The sequence below is a fragment of the Myotis myotis genome, unplaced genomic scaffold (assembly GCF_014108235.1).
Source record: "Myotis myotis isolate mMyoMyo1 unplaced genomic scaffold, mMyoMyo1.p scaffold_m19_p_6, whole genome shotgun sequence".
In the NCBI taxonomy this organism is placed as follows: Eukaryota; Metazoa; Chordata; class Mammalia; order Chiroptera; family Vespertilionidae; genus Myotis; species Myotis myotis.
This window is the reverse complement of record NW_023416368.1, coordinates 95,562,951-95,579,887: the sequence shown is the minus strand read 5'-3', so window position 1 is coordinate 95,579,887 and position 16,937 is coordinate 95,562,951. Positions and strand designations below refer to the sequence as shown.

The window sequence follows — 16,937 nt, the reverse complement described above, 5'->3', positions numbered from 1 at the left end:
GACAGCACGTTTAGTGAGGGTCTACACAAGGACGGTATCTGCCTCCATGTGTCCTTTAATCAGCCTGCAGAGAATCTTGGCCTCAGAGCACTGCTGCCCAGGCAGTCCTGAGAGTGCATGGAAGAGAGAGCAGCACTGGAGGAGAGCTCACCCCGCAGGCACTCCCCAGAGCATGGCAGGCACACCACCCTTGAGTTCTTGTAGGAACCCCATGGACATGGTTGGTGCTATCATTGTGCCCACTTTATAGATGAGGAAACTGAGGTGCAGGTGGGCGCACAGCCTGTAAGTTGTAGAGCCACAACTGAAGCCACCAACCCTTATTGAGGCAGGAAGGAGCAAGCTAGAACACAGGGTGAACAGCCTCCTGTGCAGAGCTGACTGTCCATGCCCACAGCCTGGGCTGACGAGGCTAGCAGTCTTGGACCCTCCTATAGGCTGCCGGTCCTTAGAACACAGGGGACCTCCTAAGCATCGAGGTTCTGCTTACTAGATTCAGAAACTGAGGCCCAGCAAGGGTGTGAGGAAGAGTCTCAAGTCACTCAGCACACCAGCTGTAGAGAAAATCTTTTGCTATGGAATTGCCAGCATTGGGTACAGTGCCTGGCCACAGTTGGTACTTACTAGTAAATATCCATGAAAAGAAAGAATGAATGCTGCTTACCTAGGAAGCCTAGCCAGATGGACCTCCTTCCTGGAGAAGCAGTTGTTTTTGGTAGGTGTTGGAGGGCTTACCACCGAAGCCCACTTTTATTGTTGCAATAGCTCCTACACTGCTGGCTGCAATTCTTGGGTTTCATGCAGATGGGACATGGGACGTTGCTGGGTCCATGGCCCCCTGGGGCCTTTATAGCTGAAGTGGGGGGACAGTCTAGGCAGCAGTCACCGGAAACTAGGAAGACCAGCCTAACTGCTCCCAATGCCCTCTCACTGCTGGTCACTGAGCATTATCTTTGAATATAAAATGCCCTTGAAAACTATACCCTTTGTTCACTTAGTTCTTGTTTTATCAAATCCTTCACCAGATGTTCACCTATTGCCTACAGAGGTCCCTGCACGGGGCCAAGCTTTGCAACCCCGGAAACAAGACAGACATAGCACCCCAACCTTGTATAGCTCATGGTAACTGTAGGCCCACAAGTACCTGCAGTTAGAATTGTGAAAAATGCTACTAAGTAAGCACAGTAACTGAAGGTCGAAGTGGAGATCTGAACTATGGATTGCAGTTCATTTGGAGAGAGGACGAGCTGGGAGCAACAGGAAGGAGAATCCTGAGAGGAATAGACTTGGTCTGTTTGGGGGTCCAGCAAGAGGGGCCCAAAGGGCAGATCAAAGTGGGTACGGTGGTCTCAGTCTTAGGACTGGGCCAGCACCCTGCTGTAAGTGGAGAAGCAGCAATGTGGCCTGGTTTTCGTGGAGCGGGTATAGAGGGTCAGAGGCAGGGATACAGGATGAGGGCGCTAGCATGTCCAAGATCAGGTGTCCAAGATCAGATTCTTAGTAGAGAAAAATGCTGCCTGGGGCTTGGAGCCTTTCTTTGAACAACTTCAGGGACTCTGGGGTGTGTCACAGGGGCTGGTATCATCCTCTTTATTCTCAGTGCTTTGACAGTTATGAGCCAGGGTTGGGCTGGGATGGCCAAACTTGTGGGGACAAGTAAGCTAAGCAGGTGATTGAGTCACCTTAGCTGAACAGAGTTGAGGCGCCAGGCAAGTCTGACCAGGTGATGTTCAACAAGGTGAAGGAACAAGGGCCACCCAAGATCCCAAGACCACAGGCTCGAGCACACAGTGGGCTGTAGGGAGTGGGATTCAGGGGGCTGAGTGACCAAAGTTCAGTACAGGTAGTTTGATTTGAGGATTCCAGGGGTCTCAGACTGAGGACAAAGGCAATGATGGCCTGATTGACCTTGCCCACCCAACCCAGATCCACAATTGTCGGTGGCCACAGGCTGGAGGGTGTGCATAAGTGGGCCTGTGCCCAGTGCCCAGGCTCAGGAGAGATCCCTGATGGGTTAGAGCCCCAAAGGATGGGAGCTTGTATCTGTGTAACCTTGCCCAGAGCCTGATGGTCAGGTGTCCATGGAGGGCAGTGAGGGGCACATCTCTGCAAGGTGTCTGATGCCATCATCTGTGGGATGCAGGCCAACGTGGGGTCAGTGGCAGGAAGACTTCTGATTTCTCAAGAGAAGCTGGAAATTGTTATTTTAAGTAAAACCTCTTCATTTTCAAATGTTGGTAGCTAATTCAATTTTTTCAAAAACCACATATGGGCCAAGCAGACCCTGGGTGGCAGTGAGAGTGAGAGGGTCATAGGTGGCTCCACTGCCCAGGAGAAACACAATGGCCAGACAAGCCTCTGGATGTGGCCAGCACTGCCTGGAGTGGAAATGTACTTCAGAGGAATTTTTATTTTCATTTCGGGAATATCACAGAGAGCTTCCCAGCAGCTTCGTTTTTGTGAGGAGAGATCTGTGGTGATCATGTTTTTCTTGGAAGCCAGTGGGGAAGCGCATCTGTAGAGCATTAGCAGGACAGGGTGGGGGGAGGCTCTTTCCAGGCCTCCAGACATAACCTGGGTGGGGTGGCTGTTTGGGTGGGATTAGCCCCTAGACCCCTGGAAATGGCCCCCTGCCCACAAACCACTGGGATGGCCCCACCTCATTGTCCAGGCCGGACAGGCTGAATTGTGCAGAACCTGTAGCTGTTGTGTCTGGCACCAGGTGCCAGGGCCTTGAGGCTCTGCTTCCCTGGCATACTCTGCCATTTTCAGAGTCCCTGCAGCTTAGGGAGAAAATGATCAAATGTAGGTGCAAGAGGAACTGGTCAGATAGCTGAGCTCCTTTATCTAAGTGATGCCTCAGGAGCTACTTACATTCTTGGCCTTCATCATCAGTAGGACAAAATGGGGCACGTATTGTTCTGAGACATGGGCTGGGAGGGGCACAGGGTCTTCACATGTGGAGAAGAGGCCAGCCCTGCAGGACCATCTTGGGCCACTTCTGAAAACTCAGTTTGGGCACTTAGTGATGGAGACTCCAGGGCTCACATCTCTCTCTCTCGGTGTCCTTGGTGCCTGGAAAGTGTGGGTGCTCCCTAAGGACTAGGTAGCCCAGGAAAGGGCAAGGGAGCTGGGGTCTTTGCATGACCCTGGCTTGCTGGTCCCTGCTCTGGCCTCAGTTTCCCCATTTGTAAAAGTGAGGGTGTTGGACTAAAGCCAGGCCTTACCCAGTGATTCCCAGGCTGTGTCCCCACAACCACCCCACACATGTTTTATTTGACTTGCACCATGTCTTCCAAAACTGTGAATTTACAATTAAGAATCACAAGGTTTCACATTAAAATTTCAATTTTCAGTTTCTCAGAAATATCAGAAGGGCCTGTTCCTGCAAGCAATATTTAGTGGGAGGTACCACGCCTCTTCTAGATGGGCATCCACAGGCCCTCTCCTCACTGTTTCTCATCTGGTCACCCACTCACTCTGTTCCTGCTGGCCCCGCTTGGCCATGGAGGGAGTCTCTGGGCCAAAGATTACCTCCGGAGATAGTTACTAATGTTCTCTGCCTCTGTTTCTGTCTCTCTCACACGTGCACACACATGTACACATGCATATGTGTTACAGAGCAGGCATATTTACATCTTCTTGGAATGAGCTGTGGGATCCTGAGGCATTTCCCCTAGCTGAGCAAAGCTCTGAACAGGCTTTTGATAGTCCTGCCTCTGGGCCTTGGTTCATAGACCCTCTGACACTGTGGTCTTTATCAGTAGGTACCAGGACCCTTCCCCTTTGGGAACCTGTTGTCCAAGTGAGGAGTCACAAGACCAGACACCTGGGACCTGGGCGAGAGGCACTTCTTCTCCCACCTGCAGGGGTCTCAGGGCCACAGTGCTCTGGGGAAGAAGACAGCTTCAGAGAGCACTCACCATGCTGTGGGGGAGACTGGGGGACAGTGGATAAAAAGCTGGTGGACAACTTGCCAAAGCCCAGGTGCAGGGTAGAGGCAGCACCCAGAACCCAGATTGACTGATGGAATAGGAGCCAGTTCCCAGACCTGCCTCATCTGTGCAAAGGGGCTCAGTGGGGCAGTTACCTGGCAGGTGGAAAATGAGTGTGCTCATTCATTCCACGGCTGCATTCTGCATCCAGGCCCTGGCAGCCTGTCCCCACATCCACTCCTATAGAACCCTACAGATGCTGATAACAGGACCGATGGAGCATTTGTATCAAGTGTGTCTCCAACAGTGGCTGAGGACCAATCCTGGGGGAACATGGTGGTTTTCCTACCTGGTGCCCCTCAAAAGGAGGTGGGGTAAGCTCCAGTGCCAAAGTCTTGGGAGTTGGCCTTTCCTCCAGCCTTGCTGATGCATCTTTAAGCCAGGCACTAACTGGCTCTCAGGAGATGAAACAGACATGGTGGGGACCCAGAGGCTGAATGGTGGGAAGTGTCTGACCTCACTGGTGAAGGGACAGAAGGAAGATGGGGGCTATAAATCCAGTCCATTGTCCTGCCCTGTCCCCTCCCCCCAGCTTCAGTCCCACTCCCTGACACCCTCCTGGAGGATTTCACAGGTGTCAGGAGTACTCTAACCTTGGGTCAGACACCCCATCTCAATCCAAACCCTGATTCTGAGCCATTGAATAGTCCCCTGCTCCCTCCTCAGGCTGTGGTGGTGGCCTGCCTTGCTGCTGTGAGTTGCTGTGGATTCAAATTCAGGGAGAGAGGGGTCTTCAGGGCTGCTATAGAGTGGATACCAGCCAGCTTAATTCAAGTTTTAATCCCCTCCCTTATAGGTGAGCTTCTGTCCTGCTTTAGTGACTGGCCTTAGTTTTAAAATCCTTGAAGTGTATGGCACAGAAATCTGGGCTGTTACGTTCAGCTCTCCTTCACTCTCTCAAGCTCATCTGTGGACAAGTCTGACCAATTCTACCCCTAAATTACCTAGAGAAGGCATTGCCACCATTCTCGTCCCTAACTTTTTTGCCTGGCTCAGTTGCCATGTACATGATGGATTCACTGTCCAGTGTCAGGGTCCATTCATTAATTCATTCATTATTTCATTCATTCATTCATCCATCCATCCATCCAACAAGTGTTTGCAAGGCTTGTTCTGGGTGTTGAGCATGCACATTGTGGTCTCTGCCACTGAGGAATCCTGGTTGGGGGGAGATACAGATAAGGGGACTGACAGTAACACATGCGGCTAACACCCTAGAAAGGACTGAGGCAGCTGACATTGCCCTGGTCAAGATGAACTCCAGGAGGCTCATCACAATGGCGTTGCCAGGTCCCAAGGCTGAGTGGCTGTGGGGGAACTCCAGGGACAAGGCCAGAGTGTACTGGCTCCAAGCACACATTCTGAGGTGTTGGCTTCTCCCTCACTCTTTGTGCCTCTGTTTCCTCATCAGAAAAATGGAGATAAGGAATTTCCACCTGGTAGGGTTGTGGGGAGGATTAGGCCTCATCAGACTTATGAAGAGCCCACTGTGGGCCTGGTGTGTGCTAAGTAACACAGTGGTGTCCTGAGCACAAGTGTGGAAAGCCCACCTTCAGCTACTGCTACTAGACAGTCAGGCTCCTTCCCACAGGTTGCTGCCCACATCACTCTTCTTCAGCAGATGTTTGTTGGGCTACTGTTGGTGCTCATCTCAGATGGTCTCAGGATGGGGCAGTTGTGGACCAGACCAGTGTGCCCTCCTGCCTTGCCAGGTCCAGCATGGGAAGCGAGTATAGCATGGGTGATAGGGCCTGAGGTAGCGGGGCAATAAGGACCTGCAGGAACCCTGGGGGTCATCAACTCAGCCTGGTGAACCAAGACAGGCATCCTGGAAAGAGTGGTACTGGGTGGTCCTGAGAGACAGGGGTACAGAGCCACCTCACAGAGGCTACTGTGTATCTGGGACTTGCATAAGCTGAGTGGAAGATCAGAACTACCAGACAGAGGCTTTGTCAGACACCGTGATATGTTGCTTTTCCACACACTATTGCAGAACAAATTGAGCTAATACTTAAGAGGATTTATAGCTCTGTGAGAAATCGGAACCTCTGGTAGCTCTGAGACCTATAGGGCCTCCTTGGGTGGATTCCAAGGGGCCCTGAGTAGGGTACATGCATTCCTTCCCAGTCCCACCATCTCCACTGACCCCCCAGCCTGAGATCCTTCATTGTTGTGCTCTGTTGTCTTTCTTTCAGCCGAAATATATTTCTCTGTGTTCTTGACACTATCACCAGCTGATACAGGACAGCCAGGCAGAGAGGGCCTTTGAGAGGGAGAATATGTGTGACCTGGTGGCATAGAGTATTCTTAGCATTTAATTTGAAACCCCTCACTGGCATCACTCATTTGTCTCCCCATGGTTCCTATAAGCATTTGAGGTGCTACCCTTGGCCCACTTTTTTTTTACATATAGTTCATTTAACATAAGATTTGCCATTTTAACCATTTAAAAATGTATAATCCAGTGGTTCTAGAATAGTATTCACAATGCTGTTGCAACCATCAGTACAGTTTAGTCCTGGAACACTTCATCCTCTCAAACAGAAACTGTACCTTTAGCAGTCACTCCCATTCTCCCTCCCCAGCCCCTGGCAGCTAGTAATCTACTTCCTATCTCCATGGTTCTGCCTGTTCTGGATATTTATTAGAAATGGGATCTTACACTATGTGGCCTTCTGGATCTGGCTTTGCCCCTGATCTTTTAAGGTGATCTTTCTTGCTGGTGTGCAGGCTCATGGTTCCGCATACAGTTCCCCCATGCCCATGCCAGCCCCATCTTGTCCTCTGAGACTCTCTCCTGTGCTCTCACTCTGTGGAGCTCTGGCCTTGTTGTGCATGCCTGTGCCACTGGCCATTCTTCAGACTCCTGGCAGGGGCCATGGCCTTGTCTCCTGACCTCCTGGCCTCCTCTTCCGACTTGTCTGTGACCATGGCCACTTCTCTACTAGCTTTAGGTCCCCTCCAGAAACAGGGATGAAGAGGCTTTTATTCATCTTTTCATTTCACATGCTTAAAATAGGCAGCAACTTGCTTTTGTGAAGCCCAGGGGCATAATACAATAGGGAGCAGTGGGGACTGTGGTACAAAACATCTAGCACATTCTCCCACCAAAGGGGTACTCTTCACTCCTGAAATGAGCTCAGTGTTGACTGAGATGGCACTTCAGGTTCCCCCAAGGTGGCATGCTATCCTGGGTGTTGACCAACTCTGGAGGAGCTCTAAAATTAAAATGTGGAATATGAGAAGTAACACATACCTCCACCTTACCGCCACTCCAAAAGGAAAAAGCAAAACCATGAGAACCACCTGCAGAAACTGACCTAGTGCTTATGTGCAGATCTGGAACTGGTGTGGCTGTGCGTGTCTGTGTGAACACATGTGTGCACATGTCCATGGGCAGCAGCTGGGGCCAGGTTGGCCAGCAGAGCCATGAGAAGATGTGTTATAAGAAAAGTTAGAAAGAGAACAGTGAAACCAAAATTAAAATAATAGAGTAAGATGGGAGAGGAAAAACTCACCAGTGGACAGTTGTTGTCATAGTAGATTAACCAAATCAAACCTAAATCCAAAATCCAGCTATGTGCTATTTCCAGATATACAACCAAAGTGTAAAGATAAGAGAAGGTTGAAAGGAAAAGTATGGAAACAGAAATACCAGGCAGCCAAAGGCAGCTGCTGTTTGTATCAATCTCAAATTCAATAGACTCCAGGTCTTGCCAGGGAAAGATGGATCACCATCTAATGAGAGCAGGTCATTTTCCCAGATGACAGAGCAGTTCCAAAAAGTTCCATTTACTCAATAAAGCAGCCTCAATGTATTTGATGTAAACTTTGTTAGAAATAGAGAAACTGACAAATCTATCATCATTTTGGGAAGATTTCAGCTATTCTTTTTCAGTTAGTGTTAGATTAAGTAGATGAAGAAATCAGCAAGAAAGGGAAGTTCAGAATAACATAAATAATGGGCTTCATGTAATAGTTGTAGATAAATTTTGTTTTGACAGTTAGAGGTCCCTCATTCTTCTCAAGCACGTATGTGATGCTCATGGAAAAAATGTATCAATTTAGTGCAAGTTTCACAAAAATTAAAAGAATAGTTATGATGCAGATCCTATTCCTGCACCATCATGCCTTTAAGGTAGAAATTAATAATACCCAAAATAAATATTCCCATTATTTGAAAATTTAAAAAAAACTTTTAAGTAATTTATAAAATGAAACTTTAAAAATACTTAAAAGTGAATGATAATAAAATCACTAAATACCAAAACTTGGGTGGAAATTTATATTAGAAAAGAAAAAGACTGTGTAGTAAATAAATTTCTAAAGGTCAGAAAAAGCAAAATTCCCCTAAGGATGTAAAAGAAAAGAAAAAGATAATAAAAATAAGATCTGAAATCAATGAAACTGAAAACCTCTCAGTTCTGATCACTGTTGCTCTTAAGATTTTCAAGCGAAGTCAGAAATTTGTAATTCCACAAAGAATTTTTGCATGAAAAAAAATGCGATGTGGGAAACAAAATGTGTGTTGGCTGAATTTGGCCTGTGCTTGTCTTTATGGAGGTATGCCTTCTCTTAACAGCTGACACAGTGCTCACCTCCCAATGTAACTGGGGTGACAGGAGGAAAATGGCTGCTTTGCTCCCAGTGCTGCTTCTGGGATGTGACTTCTCCATGAGCATCCACATATGTGTTTTTTTATGGACATGTGGTTTCATTAAGTATGCAACTAGAAGAATTGATGGGTCACATGGTAACTCTATGTTTAACCTTTTGAAGAAATACCACACTGTCCTGAGCATGGTGTCCACTACCCCTGGATGGTTACCATCACAGAACAGTCCCAGCTCTGTGGATGTCTTGTGTGCAACTAGCTGTGAGTTCTCACACTCCATCCTCAGGCTCCAGTGCAACACCGAAGAAGGCCTGCTGCTTGTCGTCATGAGCAAGAACTGGCCTCTTGCTGTGTGTGTAGCGGGATGGGGGAGAGTCCTGCTGGTTTCTGTCTCTCAACTGAGGACTCCATGTTCTTAGGCCCCTACTTTTGGTTTTATCCAGAAAATGAAGAGGTAGTGGAAGGGGAGTTGAGCTCTGCTTCTTTTGACTAGAGAATGATCTCTACATTAGGTCTTTGCTAGAGTGCATCCCTCCTTGACAGAAATACAATCCCTGTGGCTTTTCTGGGGTAGCAAGCTCAAACCCCCTCTGGCCACTGAGCCTTTTCACAGATTTACGTTCAGTGTCATGTGGATGTCATTCTCACATACAGATATTCTCACAAGGGCCTAGAGGGGTGGAAAGAGCCCCATTGATGGATCAAAAGTGGAAAGCCCAAAGATGGCAAAATTAGAAAATGAAGGAGCTGAGACTCAAACTCTGGCCTGTCTGATGCAGGATGTGGGCTCTTCCTGCTACTTGAGCTTCAGGTGCTTCCTAAGCCCCCATGGAATGAACAAGAGGACAAGCTGATAAAGCCTTTGCTCCTGCCCCTGGGGGAACAGTCAGCCAGGACCCGGCTGGCAGAGGCTACCTCAGAGGGCAGAGTGGAAGGCACTCAGGGGCTGATTTTTGTGGCTATTGGCCACAATAGAGTTAGTGGAGCAAGGATGAGTATACTTGTCCCTCACCAGGGGAGTCACTCCCCTTCTTTATGAGAACACCACTAACCCAGTGGTCTTGCAGGGCCTTGCACTCTGCCACACTGGCAGCCACAAAGCAGGACCAAGAGGCCCTGTTAACTGGCGCTTAAAGTGTGACATTCATGTGGGTTACCACCAAGTGTCACCTGGGAACTGGCCTGGCTGGGAATGGCTCTGAGAAATGTGAAGTCAAGGTCAGATCATTCTTTTTTTTTTCTTTATAATAGATTGATTGAGATATCATTCATATGATCTAATTTACCCATTCTAAGTACACAGTTCTAGTTTTATAATACAGTCACAGAGTTGGGCAACCATCATCATAATCAACTCTGAACATTTTCATCGGCCCAAAGAGAAACCTCATGCTCATGAGCGCTCATTCCTCATTCCCCTCAAGAGATTTACTGTTTCCTTTCCAGTTTGATGCCTTTTATTTCCTTTTCTTGCCTAATTGCTCTGGCTAGAAATTCCAGTATTATGTTGAGCAACACTGGCAAAAGCAGGCTTCCTTGTCTTGTTCGTGATCTTGGAGGAAAAGATTTCTGTCATTCACATGGAGTATGACATTACAGTGGGTTTTTCAGAAAAACCTTTTATCATGTTGAGGAAGTTCCCTTCTATTCCTAGTCTATTGAGTGCTTTTATCAAGAAGGGTGTTGGATTTTGCCAAATGCTTTTTCTGTATCAGTTGAGATGATCACGTGGTTTATTTTCCTTCATTCTGTTAATGTGTTGTATTATATTGATTGATTTTCAAAGGTTGGACCATCTGGAATACATCTTACCTGGTCATTGTGTACAGGCTTTTAATCTGCTGCTGAGTTTGGTTTGCTAGTATATTGTTGAGAATTTTTGTGTCTACATTTATAAGCAGTATTGATCTATAGTTTTCTTAATGTGCCTTTGTCTAGCTTTGGTATCAGGGTAATGTGAGCCTCATAGAATGAGCTAAGAAGTGTCCTCTCCTCTTTACATTTTTGGAAGAGTTTGAGAAGAATAGATATGTTTGGTAGAATTTAGTAGTAAAGGCATCTGGTCCTTGGTTTTTCTTTACTTGGAGATTTTGATTACTGATTTAATCTCTTTACTTATTATAGGTCTGTTCAAATGTTCTATTAATCCTTGACTAAATTTTGGAAGTTTGTCTGTTTCCAAGATTTTTGTCTGTTTCCGGGATTTTTTTTCATTTCATCTAGATGATCTAATTTGTTAGCATATAATTGTTCATAGTATTATCGTCCTTTTTTATTTCTGTAAACTCAATCCTAATTTCCCACTTTTGTTTCTGATTTTAGTAATTTGAACCTTCTTTCTTTTTATCTTGGTCAGTCTAGCTAAGTGTTTGTCCGTTTTGTTGATCTTATAAAGAACCAACTTTTGGTTTTGTTGACTTTCCCTATTTTCTTTTCTCTGTTTTGTTTATCTGCACTAATCTCTATTATATCCTTTCTTCTGCTAGCTTTGGGTATTGTTTCTCTTCTTCTAGATTCCAAAGATGTAAGTTGGATTATTGATTTGAGAGCTTTCTTCTTTTTTAATGTAGGGGTTAACAGCTATAAATTTTTCTTTGAGCCCTGCTTTTGCTACATCCCATAGCTTTGGGTATGCTGTGTTTTAGCTTTCATTTCTTTCAAGAAATTTTCTAATTTTTCTTGTAATTTCTTCTTTGACCTGTTGATTATTTAAGGCTATGTTATTTAGTATTCACATATTTATGAATTTCCTAAAAACTACTAGAACTGATAAAAGTAGCAGGATGCCAAATAAATGTCCAGAAATCAGTTGCATTTATATACACCAATAATGAACCACCAGAAAGTATAAGACAACAATCTAATTTACAATTGCATCAAAAATAAAATACTAATCTGGCTGGTGCTGCTCAGTGGCTAGAGTGTTGGCCAATGCACCAAAAGATCACAGGTTCGATTCCTGGTCAAGGGCACCTACCTGGGTTGCAGGTTTGATCCCAGGCCTCAGTCAGAGTGCAAGCTGAAGTCAACCAGTTGATGTGTCTCTCTCACATCGATGTCTCTCTCTCTCTCTCTCTCTCTCTCTCTCTCTCTCTCTCTCTCTCTCTCTCTCTCTCTCTCTTTCTCTCCCCCCAACCCCAATCCCCTGCCCTGTCTCCCACTACCTCTAAAAATCATTGGGAAAAAATATCCTCAGGTCAAGATTAACAAAAAAAAATTATTTATTTATGTATGTATGTATGTATGTATGTATGTATGTATGTATATACCTAGGAATAAACGACCTGTACTTAGAAAATGATAGGATATTGAAGAAAGAAATGAAAGAAGATACAATAAATGAAATTATATACCATGCTCATGGATACGAAGAATTAACATTGCTAAAATGTCCATACTACCCAAAGCAATCTATAGATATTCAATGCAATTTCTATCAAAATAGCAATGGCATACTTCACAGAACTAGAACAAATAATCCAAAAATTTATATGGAACCGCAAAAGACCCCAAATAGCCACAGCAATCTTGAGAAAGAATAACAAAGTTGGAAATATCACACTACCTAATATCAAACTATACTACAAGGCTATAGCAATAAAAAAAAATGCATAGTACTGGCATGAAAGTGGACATATAGGTCAGTGGAACAGAATAGAGCGCCCAGAATAAATCCACAGGATAGTCATTAATATTTGACAAAGGAAGCAAAAATATATGATGGGGTAAAGACAGTCTATAAATGGTGTTGGGATAATTGGACAGATACCTGCAATAAAATAAAACTAGACCACGTTTTTACACCATATACAAGAATAAACTCAAAATGGTTTAAAGACTTAAATGTAAGACTCGAAACCATAAAAATTATAGAAGAAATAATAGGCAGGAAAATCTCAGACATTTCTCTTAGTAATATATTCTTCTGGTTTATCTTCTTGGGCAAGGGAAACAAAGGAAAAATAAACAAATGAGACCACATCAAACTAAAAGAGTTTTTGCACAGCAAAGGAAATCATCAACAAAATGAAAAGATAATCTACTAAATGGGAGAACATATTCACTAATGATGTATCTGGTAAGGGGTTAATATCCAAAATTTATAAAGAACTCATAAAACTCAACACCAAAAAACACAACAGTCCAATTTTAAAATGGTCAAAGGACCTGAATAGACACTTCTTCAAAGAAGACATACAGATGGCCAATAGATATGTGAGAAGTTGCTCAACATCACTGAATACCAGAGAAATGCAAAGTAAACCACAGTGATATATCAACATACCCATCAGAATGGCTATCATCAATAAATCAACAAACAACCAGTGTTGGTGAGGATGTGGAGAAAAGGGAACCATCATGTACTCTTGGTATGAATGCATATTGGTGCAGCCACTGTGGAAAACAGTATGAGTTACCTCAAAAAATTAAAAAATGGCCTTGGTTGGAGTTGCTAAGTGCATCATCCAGCAAACTGAAGGGTCTCAGGTTCAATTCCTGGTCAAGGGCACGTACCTAGGTTGCAGGGTCAATCCCAGGCCCCAGATGGGGTTCATGCAGGAGGCAACCAATTGATGTGTCTGTCTCACATCAATGTTTCTCTCTTTCTCTTCCCCTCCTCTCTCCCTCCACTCCCTCTAAAAAAAATATTTAATGAAAAAAAAATCCTTCAGTGAGGATTAACAAACAAAACAAGGTAAAAATGTAACTGCCTTATGACCCAGTGATTTCACTTCAGAATATATATCTGAAGGAACTCAGAACACTAATTCAAAAGAATGTATTCATCATAGCATTATTTACAATAGCCAAGATATGGAAGCAATACAAGTACCCATAAACAGGAGAATAGATAAAGCTGTGGTACACATATACAATGGAATATTACTTGGTCATAAAAACAAATGTAATCTTACCATTTGTGACAGGGTGGATGGACCTAGAGCAGTGATGGCAAACCTTTTGAGCTCGGCGTGTCAGCATTTTTAAAAACCCTAACTTAACTCTGGTGCCGTGTCACATATAGAAATTTTTTGATATTTGCAACCATAGTAAAACAAAGACTTATATTTTTGATATTTATTTTATATATTTAAATGCTATTTAACAAAGAAAAATCAACCAAAAAAATGAGTTCGCGTGTCACCTCTGACAGCGTGTCATAGGTTCGCCATCACTGACCTAGAGGGTATTTTGCTAAGTGAAAGAAGTCCATCAGAAAAAGACAACTACCATATGATTTCACTTACTTGTGGAACCTAAAGAACAATATAAATGAACAAAGGAAACAGAAACAAATTCATAGAGAGCAGACTGGTGGTTGCCATAGGAGAGGGGGGTTGGTGGATGGAGTGAAAAAGGTGAAGGTATTAAGAAGTACAGATTGGTAGTTACAAAATTGCCATGGTGATGTAAAAGTACAGCACTGGAAATGTAGTCAATAAATATTGTAATAACTATGTATGGTTCCAGGTGGTTACAGGAAATATTGGGGGGGGAAGTGTTGAGCACTTTGTAAAGCATGTGATTGTCTAACCACTATGCTGTACACCTGAAACTGATAAAAAAATAATATTGAATGTAAACTGTAATTGAAAAAAATTTATAAGACGGTCGTTTAGTTTCCACATATTTGTAAATATTCCAGTTTTTTTCTGATATTGATTCTAGTTTTAGTCTATTGTGATTAGAGAAGAAATTTCTTTTAATTTCAGTCTTTCAGACTTTATTGAGACTCGTTTCTAGCCTAATATATGGTCTACCTTAGAGAATGTTTCATTGTACATGAGAAAAATGTACATTCTGTTGTTTTGGGGTGGGGTGTCCTATATATGTCTGTTAAATCTAGTTACTTTAGATGGTATTCAAGTTCTCTGCTTCCTTATTGATTTCTTGGCTGGTTGATCTATCTATTATTGAAAGTGGAGTATTGAAGTTTCCCACTATTATTTTAGAACTCTATTTCTCCCTTCAATTGTGTTTTTGCTTTAAATATTTTGGGACTCTCTAATAGGTCCATATATATATGTTTATAATTGTTATATCTTCTTAATGACTCTTCAATGTATAATGTTTCTCTGTTATAATTTTTTTAGTTAAACTCTTTTGTCTGATATTAGTATGACTATTAGAGATCTCTTTTGCTTACTCTTTGCACAGAATTTCTTTTTACATCCTTTTACTTTCAACCCAGTTGTGTTTGGGGATCTAATTGGGTCTCTTATAGACAGTATAGAGTTGGATCATGTGTTTTTGAAAAATCCATTCTGCCAATCTCTGCTTTTCAATTTAATCCATTTACACTTAAAGTAATTATTGATAAGAAAGAACTTACTTCTGCCACTTGCCATTTGTTTTCTATGTCATATATTTTTTACTCAATTCCTCCAATACTGCCTTCTTTTGTGTTTGGGTTTTTTTTCTAATGTATTGTTTTGATTATTTTCTTATCTCTTTATCTGTATATTTTAAGTCCTTAAGTCTTACCTCTTCTGGTGGTCTTGTCAAGAAAGGGGCATAGAACTAGGAGTTGGACTCTCCTGGCAGAGCTGAATGAACCTCCCGGAGGACAACTTTGATGAGCTCAGCCAGTCAGGAGAGGATCTTGGGGGTTGGTAAGAGAGGAGGGGACCCAACTCTCAGGAAAATTTGATGGAAGGCTTTAGCTTGAGTTTTGATTTCACTGATGGGTTTAGCCTCATGGATGAGGTAAACCCAGGCCCCTTGTGGAAGCTGGTGGAGAACAGTGGTGTCCTTTGGCTGAGAAAAAACTGCAGTGTGAGAAGAGAGGGGTGAACTTTTCAGAGCCGGGGCCAGGCCCCTGTAGGCAGGGCTGAGCAATGAAGTCACGTCTCTATGTCAGCCAAGACAGTGTGCAAACACCTGGAAACCCCGCAGGACAGGTGGACACTCCCCTGTCTCAGGCAGCCTTTCTATGTGACCCTGATCCAAGGTGGACAGGGATGTCTGTGCAGCCCCTATGCATAGGGCAGAGGCTCTACCCAGGTGCAGCCAAGTTGGATAGGGATGGAGAGATAGAGCCTGGGCAGCTGCATCTGTACCAAAACATTTTTTTTGGGGGGGGGATTAATTAGGTTTGTGTCTCCATCTCTTATAATTTGAAGTACCCTGACAGATACAGGGTCCTCTACCTTTGTCACTGCTATGGCCCTACAGTAAGTTTTAAAATGGCCTGCCCCTGCCTGGCCAGAGTGGCTCGGTTATTTAAGCGTCATCTTAATGTACTGAAAGGTTGCCAGTTTGATTCTGGATCAAGGGCACATGGCATGGGTTGTGGGTTCCATCCCCAGTCAGGAAGCATATATAAGACAACTGATTGCTGTTTCTCTCATCTCTCTCTCTCTCTCTCTCTCTCTCTCTCTCTCTCTCTCTCTCTCAGCATGTCCTCAGGTGAGGATTAAAAAATAAAAAATAAATAAAATGACCTGTCCCAAGAGATTCACTTCTGGAATGGTGGCATGAGGAACCCCATGGGCCCATTCTCCAGCAAAACAACCAAAACTAGTGAAAGTAATTAAGAGAAAACCAACAACAATAATTCAGTCTGTGGAAATTGTCCTAAGGGCATACAGCAAATGAAGAAGCATAATTTATTCAAAAATAAAATCTACTAAATCTTGATTTAAAAAAAAGTAAGATCAACGAGAGTCTGAGGCACTTAAACCATAACTTGCTTCTCCATCCCCACCCCATTCCTACCAGTTCAAAGAGGGGTGGGTGTAGCCAAGAAAATGAGGGCTCCCTCTCCAATCAAGGGACACAGGATCTCTCTGGGATAGGCTTACTGTCAGCACTTATCCTCTCCAACTCCAAGTTGCAGAGGGAAACTCCTGATGACTGACAAGTCAGTGGCCCCTTCCTCCACCCAGCCCCCATGCATAGGGCAGAGGCTCTACCCCAGGTGCAGCAAGGTGAGACTACTGGGGTGAGACAATCACACTCACTCCAGCCTATTTACAGAAAAAGGGTTCCAGGCTAGGAAAGGCAAGCCAAAAAGATCAGAGGCTCCCTTCCCTGCCCAGGACTTACAGCAGTGGCTCAGATTTTTCCTATGGAGAGAAGCAATCCCTAAGAACAGAGAATGATGAAACACTTCCCAAAAGATTGATTTTTTGAGTCAGGATGTGGACAAGTTCAAGCCTAAGCATGCTCTCAAAACCAATAAAGGTTTCGATGGTAAGCATTTACCAAGAGGCTGGTGGCTCTCTGAGAGCAACAAGCTATAGAGCTAGGCCAGCTAATTTACTAGTCAGAGCCAGGAAAATAGACAGTTATGAAGTCTCCTCCTCTGGGTAGAACAAATCTCA

General features: G+C 44.1%; 1 protein-coding gene across 6 annotated transcripts in view; it reads left to right on the top strand.

Moving 5' to 3' along the window:
• The window catches only part of ADAMTS2 (ADAM metallopeptidase with thrombospondin type 1 motif 2), a 290,963-nt gene that overhangs the window by 100,260 nt on the left and 173,766 nt on the right, over positions 1 to 16,937 (top strand). The gene's annotated exons all lie outside the window — the stretch shown is intronic.